We start from the raw sequence: 12,294 nt of genomic DNA, 5'->3' as shown, positions 1-12,294 counted from the left end.
GCCTGGGTGGCTCAGTGGATTAAGCCGCTGCCTTCGGCTCAGGTCATGATCTCAGGGTCCTGGGATCGAGCCCCGCATCGGGTTCTCGCTCCGCGGGGAGCCTGCTTCCTCCTCTCTCTCTGCCTGCCTCTCTGCCTACTTGTGATCTCTCTCTGTCAAATAAATAAATAAAAAAAAAAAAAATCTTTAAAACAGAGATGTACACATGTACCTTAAAACAATGCATATTCATCTACGATTTCTACATTGGATTTCTTTCAAGTGGCCCAAGAACTAATGCCACTCACAAAGCACTATCAGTACAAAAAAAATTTTTTTTTAAAGATTTTATTTATTTGACAGAGAGAAAGATCACAAGTAGGAAGAGAAGCAGACTGAAAGTGGTGGGGGGAAGCAGGCTCCCTGCTGAGCAGAGAGCCTGATGTGGGGCCCGATCCCAGGACCCTGGAATCATGACCTGAGCCAAAGGCAGAGGCTTAACCCACTGAGCCACCCACGCGCCCCAGTACAAAATTCTAAATGACTGGGGCACCTGGGTGGCTCAGTGGGTTAAAAAGCCTCTGCCTTCGGCTCAGGTCATGATCCCGGGGTCCTGGGATCGAGTCCCACATCAGGCTCTCTGCTCGGTGGGGAGCCTGCTTCGTCCTCTCCCTCTGCCTGCCTCTCTGCCTACTTGTAATCTCTGTCTGTCAAATAAATGAATAAAATCTTTAAAAAAAATTCTAATTGACTATGGTTTTACTTCACGTATCGTTAGCTTTGTAAGCTACACCTAAGTTGATAATGAAGTTTTTGAGTCACACTTCCCTTCATCTAGTCTATCTAAACCATTCCAATTAGTTTTCATAGAAACAATGCTTTTATTATTATTTTTTAAAGATTTTATGTATTTGACAAAGAGAGAGCAAGAGTATAAGCATGGGGAGTAGCACAGGGAGATGTAAGCTACCCAATGAGCAGGGAGCCAGATATATATGGGGTTTGACCCCTGAACTCTGGGACCATGACCTGAGCTGAAGGCAGACACTTAACCAACCCCAAAACAATGCTTTTAAACTTCTATTTTAAACTGCTGCATTTACTGAACTGGGCAACTATGTAAGCCTGGCAAATGGGCAGATGGATAGCTGCCCTCCAATCCACACTCCTGCAGACAGAGGTGGGCAATGACTACTATCGGCACCCTTGATGATAGAAGATTCTGTATTATGAATTTTTACCCCTGAGAATTTGACAGACAATAAATAAGATTATGTTTTAGTTTGCATCTGAAAGAAGTAATATGAAGTTGTACTTTTCTTAGGTGATTAAACTGAAAGGACGAAGCCATATGTTGTAACCAGGTGACACAAGTCCTAGAGTCAGATTCCCTGGGTTTGAGTCCCGCTTTAACCATTTAATAGTTATGTGACTAAAGGCAAATTACTTAACCTATTTCCAGGGTAGTGTTGTGAGGATTAGTAAAATAATCCATTTGCCACAATGTCTGGCACATGGTTAATCACTCTGTAAATGCTGGCTATCATTAAGTTACACATAAATATCACTGATGAAGCAGAAGGTGCAGAAAAGTATGTTACAACTTATATAAAAACAAAATGTGTATGGGATTGACTGCCTGTATATTCATGGAATATCTCTGAAAGGTTAAACTAGAAGAGAGGGTAAGTATGGCTCCGGGATGAGATGAGAGGAAGACTTTTCCCTTTTGGACTTCCTGAATTTTATATCAAACTCAAGTATTATCTTTTAACTAAACTAAATGTACTGATAGTGGGGCACCTGGCTGGCTCAGTTGTCAGTGTGTGATTCTTGATCCGGAGGTTGTGAGTTCAAGCCCCAAGTTGAGTGTAGACATTACTTTAAAAGAAAATCTTCCCCCCTCCCCACCCCCATAACAGACTCTTAACTACAGAGAACAAGTTAAGGGTTACTGGAGAGAAGGTGCATGGGGGAATGGGTTAAATGAGTGATGGGTATTAAGGAAGACACTTGTGATGAGCACTGGGTGTTGTATATAAGTGATGAACCCTAAGTTCTACACCTGAAACTAATATTAAATTGTATGTTAACTGGAAGTCAAATAAAAATGTGAAAAAAGTATTTTTTAAAAAGTTATGAAATGTCTTGACAGTATAATATACCCCTCTTCTTAAATGGCTACATACCTGAATCTTTAGGAAGACTTAGGGTTTCTAAAGCCAAGTAGATGATTATCTTATCATGTTTTGCTGAGTATCTTATTCTCTCTGTTACAGTATTTTTCTGGAAACATTTATAGGGAGGAAAAAATTCTCTAATCCTTTCTTACAGTCTTCTTAAACTCAGAAATGTACATAAATATATACATATATAAGACATCACCTTAAGGATCCCTTCTGACCCCCCTGTTCAGCTACTAAAGGTACTTCTAATGCTTTCAAGGTAGACAAGACACTATGTATGAAACGACATTCCAGTAAGATATACAACTCCAAAAAAGACAAGCTAATATAAACTAATTTTAATGTTCTATCTTCATGATTTGGACTAAGGTTACCAATCTATAACACTTGTGCCTAATTTTGAAGTCGGTGGGGGGGATGACAACAAAGGGGAGTATACCCTAACACCTTAAAAGAAAGGGTAGACTACACTTTGAGAATTAAATCAAAAGAAGATGATGCTAGGGTCCTTTTATAACAATAGTTTTTAATCCTTCTTACACTCCAACACTTGTGAGGATGACCATATATCCCTATCCATTACAGTGGTTTGTTACCACCATGTCCCCTGGGCTAAAATCAGAATATATGTTGAAATTTGAAAATGCCCTCTTCTCTTAGGGAACACACTTTTCCAGCATATGAATCATAGACTGCCTTAATGAGATATAATAAAACCCGGTCTAAAACTTAACTGTAACCAAATTAAACATACTGACCTCATTAAAAAAAAAAAATGCCCCTCTCAATGTTTCCCCTCAACACTGAACTCGTATCACCAACTGCCTGTGAGTAGCTCCATGTGGATGTCAGTTCCACAGTCAATAATTCTTGAACTTAACATACTGAAAATAGAACCCTTAATAGCCACCCTCTCAAATCTGATCCTTTCAACTGTTCCTAATTCAGTAAATAGTACCACCATCCTCCCAGTTTCTGAAAGCTCCAAAGGATTCATTCTTATTTTGTCTTTTCATAAATTCCCTATCTCCAATCCACTGATCCTGCCTTTTTAATGTATTCCCAAACTACTCATTTCTCTCAATTTCTGTTACCACCATCCTAGACCAAACTACCATCATTTCTCTTTTGGACTATATCGGTTTCCTCCTAAATCCTCTAGCCACAGTGGACTTCTATCCTTCAACATGCCAAGTTCATTTCCATTTTGTGGCCAAACCATTCCTTCTGCTTAAACATTCCTCCTATATAGTCCCAGGGCTTCTACCTCTCAGCTCAGATGTTACCCACCCAAGAGCATTTCCCTGACCACCCAATCAAGAATAACTCCAACCTTACCTCCATTCTCTATACCAGTACCTTGTATTTTTTTCCACCACAATAGCAATTATCAGTATCTGAAATTAGCTTGCTTATTTGCTAATTGTTCATGTCCTCCCATAGACTGTAAGCTCCATTGATAGCAGAAATCATGTTCACTGCATCTAAAAAAGTGCTTGGCACATAACAGATGCTTAATAAACAGCTGATGAATGAAGGAACCTATCTAAAGAAAGACAAAGTCAACCCTGAAAGATAATGGTCAGCTGAGAGTGAGGAGTCACAAAATAGTTAAAAATGTCAATGGGAGGGGGTGCCTGGGTGGCTCAGTGGGTTAAGCCGCTGCCTTTGGCTCGGGTCATGATCTCAGGGTCCTGGGATCGAGTCCCACATCGGGCTCTCTGCTCAGCGGAGAGCCTGCTTCCCTTCCTCTCTCTCTGCCTGCCTCTCTTGTGATTTCTCTCTGTCAAATAAATAAATAAAATCTTAAAAAAAAAAAAATGTCAATGGGAGAGTATCTAACTGTGGTAAAAATTAAAACTGTGCCATATTTCAATTCTCCTTTCACATATATGGTAAGTTTATACTTGTCCATCATCTTGAAGTTAGATATGGTCATATGACTTACTCTTGCCACTGAAATATAAGCAGAAGCCTTTGAGAGCCCCTTTGTGTGATTCACTACTATCACCATCCCTCTATTGTGGCAACTAGCAAAGGACAGAGATTAAGGTTCCATCTGTCCACATTCCTTAGCAAGGATAACATAGAGCAGAGCTTCCAGATAACTCACATGTAAGATGAATCAAGGAGAAATAACCCTTTGTTATTTGAAGCCACTGAGATTTGGGGGTTGTTACTGCAAAATAACACAGACATCTAGACTGAGAAACCATCCAAACAATGTTGTGGGCACATAATAATGGAGTCAGTCTCACTAAGTAGCCAACTGATGCCACTGAATATACATAAGTAATTTTCTTCTGATTATTACTCAGTTTCCAAATAGATCTGCCAAAAAGAAGAGAAAAAATTGTTTACGTGGAGGTTATGAGTTATCGTCCCTTACGCTATTTTTCAGTAAATATTCCCCAAATAATGAATGCCACCCTACAAAGGCATACCTACAGTCTTTCCCTACCCGGAAACAGGTGAGAATAACTGCGCTTTTTGTTTATTATCTACACCAACTATTCAATAATTAAATAGTTACTGAGTTCAGATCATTGTGGAGGAAACAAACTAGAAAAGTAGATTGGAAAAAATGCAAAAGTCCCTGGATAATGGGTCAGGAACCTGAACTTTAACAGACAAAATACACTTACTGAGAAGCCTTGTATAGAGATTATATGATTAAAAACTATTCTTGGGGCACCTGGCTGGCTCAGTCGGTCAAGTAGGAGGATCTTCATCTCAGGGTTGTGAGTTTGAGCCCCAATTTGGGTGTAGAGATTAAAGTAAACTTTTTTTTTTTTTAATTGGACAGACAGAGATCACAGGTAGGCAGAGAGGCAGGCAGAGAGAGAGGAGGAAGCAGGCTCCCTGCCGAGCAGAGAGCCTGATGCGGGGCTCGATCCCAGGACCCTGAGATCATGACCTGAACCGAAGGCAGAGGCTTTAACCCACTGAGCCACCCAGGCGCCCCAACTTTTTTTTTTTTTAAGATTTTATTTATCTATTTGACAGATAGAAATCACAAGTAGGGAGAGAGGCAGGCAGAGACAGAGAGAAGAGGAAGCAGGCTCCCCGCCAAGCAGAGAGCCCGACGCGGGGCTCGATCCCAGGACCCTGGGATCATGACCTGAGCGAAAGGCAGAGGCTTTAACCCACTGAGCCACCCAGGCGCCCCCCAACTTTTTTTAATTAAAAAAAAACCCAAAAACTATTCTTGAAGATTATTTTATATGGCAGTTATAGAACAGGAATCCCAAGAGTACTAGTTTTCAACAGCTGTGCCATGAATCCTCCATAGACGAAAGGCCAAATTTTAATCAATCTCTATATGATTTATTTTGGCTACAATACTAAACATACTGTTAATGATGGTACTAAGTGGTATAGGAAATAAGCAAGGCCTAAGTTGTTGTTTTTTTTAAGATTTTATTTATTTTGGGGCGCCTGGGTGCCTCAGTTGGGTTAAAGCCCCTGCCTTCGGCTCAGGTCATGATCCCAGGGTCCTGGGATCAAGCCCCACGTCCGGCTCTCCGCTCAGCAGGGAGCCTGCTTCCCTTCCTCTCTCTCTGCCTGCCTCTCTGCCTACTTGTGATCTCCATCAAATAAATAAATAAAATCTTAAAAAATATATATTTATTTATTTATTTGAGAGAGAGAGGGTGTGTGTGTGTGTGTATGTGTGCCTGTGTGAAGGGGGAGGGACAGAGGGAGAGGCAGTAGCTGATACCCAGCTGAACAGAGAACTAGATGAGGCTGAAGGCAGATGCTTAATGATCTGAGCTACTCAAAAGGCCCAGTAAGGCCCAGATTTCTGCAAATAAGAGTAAAAGGCACACTTTAAAGTCAAGGTAGCACTAAAGTAAGATCTGGTAATGGACAAAACTGTACTCTGAGTATGAGGGGCAATCAGGGCAGTAATTACTACAGAATTCTGAAAGGCAACCAAGTGAACAACGGATGCTTTACTATACTTGGGAGGTATCTTTATATTACAGAAATGACTGGGTTGTAATCCAGTTGGGTTGTATTCGGAGTTCTTTCAAACTACTCAAAGCATCTGTGCAGTACTCCAACAAGCTTGTCTTTCCTCAACAATAATCCATTCCTTTCATTCAACAAATATTAAGTACATGTTACAGGCTAATTACCATTCTTGGCACTGAGAAAACATGAATGAACAAAACAATGATCCCTGCCCTACTGCAACTTATATGCTAGTGGCAGTTAAATTCCATTCTAAAATTTCTACCCCAATCCTATTACATGGGAGTAGTTTTTACAAATGCCATTGGAAGATATCATCTGATTAATGCATGCTAAGATGTGAAAGACTAATAGTCTCACCAGAGATAATTACCCTTGAAAAGTAAATACTTCACAGATTCACAGACTCTTAGAGTTGTGAAGGACCTTGAGGATAATCTCAATTTACAAATGAGATTAAGAGATCTGCCCAAGAACACTCAGTTACCAGTAGGAGAGCAAAGCCTGGAACTACGAGTTCCAGTGTTAATGTCTTTTCCATGTAATACCAAACGCCTGTTTTAAGATTATACCAGTGAGAAGAAGAGATGCTAGAATGGGGATTCATGATTCATACATAAGTGATACGTTTCTGGATGACTGTTCAAGGCAAAAAGAATTTCAGGCAATGTGTAAACTTGAAAGAGACGTGGTTATAGGGGAAGCAAACTGGGGGTACATTTCAGAAGACGCCTCCCCCATCTCTATCCTTATAATGTCCCCAAAACAAAGAGAGGAAATACAAAATTTCTCCAAAGTTAATACATACTAGAGAAGATACCTGGACATGAGCACGAAGCAGTAAACACATCATTTGAATCTAGCAAAGTCAAACTATAACTTATCCAAGTTGAAAGTGTACGTTCCCAGTAAAGGTAGCATTTGTATTCAGTTTAAGGTGTTTTTTTTTTTTTTTTTCTTTTCAAAATTACTTTCTTAAATACATTTTTCAGAAAGTACCAAATTAACTGATATGGGTCATGAGTATAACGACTGATAAAACAGTAATGACTGATAAAACAAGAGTGATGTTATTAAGAGGTATGAGGCAAGCAATTTTAAAGATAATTCCTCTTCCTCCAGAATGGTTACACTCAACTCTTGCTTATAAACTGCACCAATTTATACATTTGAAAACCCAAACTCTCCCTTTAATCTCTCAAAGATTATCTTACCTTTTTTATTCAAAAAATAACATGAACAACCAACATGAGCCTTATTCAGTATTCTAATAGAAATTGTATTTTTAAAAAATTTTCAAGACAACAGAAAAAGATGACGTGCTAAGAATTGAAAAATAAGCTTTGTACCACCCCCCCCCCAAAAGAAAACCGTAGAAAGATTATTGATTTTAAGAATTTTATGAAGAGGGGTGTCTGGGTGGCTCAGTGGGCTAAGCCTCTACCTTCAGCTCAGGTCATGATCTCAGGGTCCTGGGATCGAGCCCCGCATCAGGCTCTCTGGTCAGCAGGGAGGCTGCTTCCCCTCTTCTCTCTCTCTCTGCCTGCCTCTCTGCCTACTTGTGATCTCTATGAAATAAATAAATAAAATCTTAAAAAAAAGTTTTAGGAAGAATGTAAACTGACAGGCAACAAGGATCCTCATTAAAATCTCATTAAGGGTGTCTGTGATGGCAGTTTCCATACCTAAGATGAAAATTATTATGAGAAAGAAACCCCCCTCAAAAAATTATTATGAGACTTCCAATTTATTTCCGTAGCTCTGCCATTCTTTTAGCTTCTGAGGCTTAAAACCTTGAAGATACCATAGACTTTTGCCCCACTGTTTTCTATAGTTAGTCAGTCACCTGCTCAAAATGTCTCTTTTGAATAAAGCAAAATTCCCAATTTCAAAAGTATACACACACAGCAAGGCCTGCGACCATTAAAAAGAGCATTTTTCAAGCAATGGGAAATAATCATATGACATTCTGATTTAAAAAAAAAAAAAAAGGAGGTGCGCCTGGGTGGCTCAGTGGGTTAAAGCCTCTGCCTTCAGCTCAGGTCAGGGTCTCAGGGTCCTGGGATTCAGCCCCGCATTGGGCTTTCTGCTCAGCAGGGAGCCTGCTTCCTCCTCTGTCTCTGCCTGCCTCTCTGCCTACTTGTGATCTCTGTCTGTCAAATAAATAAATAAAATCTTTAAAAAAAAAAAAAAGGCAAAATACAAACCCATGGGGGAAAATATATAATCCTACTTTTACAGAAAGGAAAATAATTATCAGCATAAAAATTTTTGAAAAAAACCACCACGTGAAAATGTTAAAACAGTTGTTTTTTTCTGCTCGGGGTGGGGGTGGGAGGTTATAAGTGCTTTTAAATTTTTTCACACTCTCTACATTTTCAAAATTTCCTACAATGAACATGCATTATTTTCAGTGAAGATACATTATTTTCAAACTCAGAAAAAAATGCTATTTAATAATTGTCTCATTTTACCATTACATGTCATTCTCACTGCCCTCATCCTATTTCCTTAGTCTCCCCGCCTCCCAGGACTCCAACAACAACCACCTTCTTGAGGTTTCTGAGCCAGCTTCCCCCAGCTTTAATATTACTTGTACTCATACTCCTAACATTCATCATTCATACTTAAATAAAACACACGGAAGCGGAGGCTGGCCATAGAAACAATCAACTCACAACAGGATTTCTCAACCTTACTACCACTGACATTTGAGGTAATTATTTCTCAAGGAGGGGCTGTCTCATTGCAAGATGTTTAGCAGCAGCTTTCCGGGCCTCTATCCACTAGATGCTAGAAGCACCTCCCCCAATTCTAGTCATGACACCGCCACGTGTCCCTTGAGGGACAAAAACTGTCGTCCCCAGTTGAAAGCCACTGATTTAAAAGTTTTAAACTTGCAAAACCATCTGTGTATATACACATATGTCAAACCTAAACTTCTTTCCCATATGTGTCGTATACAATTATCTTACCCACGTAACCTCATTTTTCTCAAAAGGAACTTTCCAAATAGATCAGGTCCACTGTTCCCTAGAAAAATCACTTCATTTCACTTCCAAGTCTCTGAACACACTATTTCCTCACTAAAATTCCTCATTCATGCTTCTATTCAATGCCCTACATCCATCCTTTAGTTGTTGGTTCTTTGCAGAAGCATTACTGTTCAGCCCATATACCCTCTGCACTAAACAACAGTATTTTATATTGTTGTTAATCTCATATCCCAAACTAAGGTTTGTTGCCTTAGCACATTTCTTCTGCATAAACAATTGCACCTAACACTGCTGGGCATAGAGACAATCAAAAGGTTGATAACTGATGAATGAAATTTAAATGCTCTGCTGTAAATCACGGTAAACTGCTGATTTCTTATGATCTGATTTTGCTTTGAACCTTTATTTCTTGTCATGGAGCTAGAAGTATAATTATTCCAAGTACAGAGTAACCACTCAATAGTTTGAGTGAAACAGACTTAGAACAAAAACAATATATAATGGTATATTTTAAGGAATATATAGGTTTCAAACTGTTTTCTACACTTTGAAGAAAAGATACAAAGGAATTAAAACTACAACACAAACATGAACTTTATGAACTCCATTTATCCTAAAATATCCAGCAGAATTTCTGCTCAGTGCACAAAACTTAAGTATGGTAAACAAGAGCAGAGAACTGAATTTAATAGTGTGTGAATGTATATATACACAAACACACTTCACATATATTATATCCCCGGTTGAAGAAGTAAATAAAGAGCTCTGTAAACTAAAAAGACACGCATGTAAAGAATGCAGTTAAAGAAGCATAGGTAAGGGGCACCTGGGTGGCTCAGTGGGTTAAAGACTCTGCCTTCGGCTCAGGTCATGATCTCAGGGTCCTGGGATGGGGCCCCACATTGGGCTCTCTGCTCAGCAAAGAGCCTGCTTCCTCCTCTCTCTCTGCCTGCCTCTCTGCCTACTTGTGATCTCTGTCAAATAAATAAATAATCTTAAAAAAAAAAAAGAAGAAGAAGAAGAAGAAGCATAGTTAAAAGCATGAAGCCAGCCTGCTTGGGTCCCAAATATGTTAGCTGTGCATCCTTGTACGAGTTACTCAACTTCTCTGTGTCTCAATTTCCTCCTTGTCCAAAAGGGGATAACAGTATTCATCCCAAAGTAAAGCTCTAAAACAGTGCTTAGCACATTGAAGTCCCAAAAGAAATATTTACCATTGCTATTATTACAATGCTAGCTATTAGCCAAGTAAAAGCCTCAATGTGTAACGTTCTGAATTCAAGTCTGAAGCAGGTTCAAACAAAATAGAATAAACCACTGACACAAGTTTAAGCTATTAGGTGGTCCAGGTTCTCAGAATTTTTGCTAGTGCTAAACTGATTACTATACAACTAATATTTGTTCCAGGTTTTTTTCCTTTTAATTTGTAAAGAAACTGACATAGACACCTCTGTTTTCAAGGAACTTTACAAGCCACAAGACAACAACTGAACTCTTTGTTATCTCCATATTTAAGCCAATTTAAAAGCGTGGTAAAAGCCTAGGTACTGTTACAGAACAACTTTTCAGAAAATACAATGAGGTTTTTAAAGTTGCAGTCAGCAATTCTTACGCAGTTATGTCAAGTTTTTGTCCTGCTAAACAAAAGCTTATCTGTCAGGGAACCAACAACCCAGCAGAAAATAAGGAAATACCAAGGCCCGGCCTAGGCGGCTTGGGAAAACAGGTCCTCAAACAGATCGCCGCATACGCGTTCCGTCCTTCCCCTCCCCGGCGTGCAGTAGTCGGCCCCACCCGCAGATAAATTAAGTGACAGCTGGCCGCGTCCACGCCTCTCCGGACCCGGACCCCCGCCGCCCGGATGCTCCACGCCTCAGCCGGGCAGGGGATCCAGCTCGGAGACCGCGGCCTCGCCGCCCCGCCCCCGACCCCGCAGCCCTGCTGTCGGGCTCAGACGAGCGGAGGTGGGCCCAGGGCGCGTCCGGGCGCGACGAGACGCACGGCCTCCGCAGGGCAGCTGCGGGAGCCGGGCTTGCAGGAGCCCGGCCGTCACTTACCGGCGCCTCATGGTACCACGGCGCCTCAGCCCAGCCCTGGCACTAACCAACTGCTCCCGGTAGCCCAGACGGTCCCTCGGCTCCCGGGCCGAGCCCCACTCCGAGCCATTCAAACGCAGCCGCGCGCGCAGCCCGCCGGGATAGCTTCCCGGGGGTGGGGGCAAGTGGGGGAGGTCTGGCCGGCCCCGCCCAACGTTGGCTCCGCCCAACGCTGGCTCCGCCCTCCTCGGGTCTCGCGGTTCAGAGGGAGGGGGAACAGGACGTGTGGCCGTTGTGCCCCCTGGTGGCCACGGGCGCGCGCGGTAGTCTTGCAATGGGGCGGCAAGTAGTGACACTCCAGGAACTGACGGTGGACAAGGGACAAAGAATGACCCTAAGCTAGAACAGTCTGGTGAGGGAGACCATGCTTTAAGTGTTGTCCCAGGAGATGAAACAATCTGTTTTAAAAGTATGGTGCGGAGGTAGTTGTATTCATTCAGTCCCATTTAAATGTACTAAGGCAAAGTATTTAAAGTCATGGACCCTAGAGCTATGTGACCTTGGGCAAGTCACATAAATTCCAGTGTGCTTTGGTTTGCCCATCTGTAAAATGGAGATTATAATAGTATCTGCCTCCCAGGTGTGAGGATTAAATGAATTCATACATATAAAATGCTTAGAGGAATGTCTCTGGTATATGGCAAGCACTATACCTTTTGTTAGCTATTGTGCTTCAGTTCCTATATGCGTCAGACTCTATGTTAGACTCTGAAGAACACAAGAAATATGTATGATGCAAACCCTATCCTCAGGAAGCAAGCTTAAGCTCTTTGGTGTGGGAAACACTGGAATATGAGGTAAGGGTTGAGTCTGTCCCTCACCTACTTTGAATCACTGAGGAAAATTCTCTTCATCATAGTAGAGGCAGAGCATACCCATCTTCAAAGGTAAACCACTGGTCAAAGTTAACCAAATTGTGACAGGAGCAAGATTGTCTCTGCTAGGCCTCTCGCCCCTTGCAGAAGCCAAGCAAGTGGTTCATTTTTGATGAAACATTTCCTTTCTGCAATTACTACATTTCTTGACTCGCTTTTTTTATCCTCTTTTTTTTCTGAACTC

The 12,294-nt window shown here is 41.3% G+C and overlaps 1 protein-coding gene across 1 annotated transcript in view; it reads right to left on the bottom strand.

The window, feature by feature from the left end:
* The window catches only part of KATNBL1 (katanin regulatory subunit B1 like 1), a 38,414-nt gene extending 27,087 nt beyond the window's left edge, over positions 1-11,327 (bottom strand). Inside the window, exon 1 of the mRNA XM_046008719.1 lies at positions 11,197-11,327. The gene's annotated coding sequence lies outside the window, so the exon portion shown is untranslated. The remainder of the gene's footprint in view (positions 1-11,196) is intronic.
* Positions 11,328-12,294: the final 967 nt, after the last annotated feature.

Source organism: Meles meles, chromosome 6, assembly GCF_922984935.1.
Source record: "Meles meles chromosome 6, mMelMel3.1 paternal haplotype, whole genome shotgun sequence".
In the NCBI taxonomy this organism is placed as follows: Eukaryota; Metazoa; Chordata; class Mammalia; order Carnivora; family Mustelidae; genus Meles; species Meles meles.
This window is presented reverse-complemented; position numbering and strand designations above follow the sequence as displayed.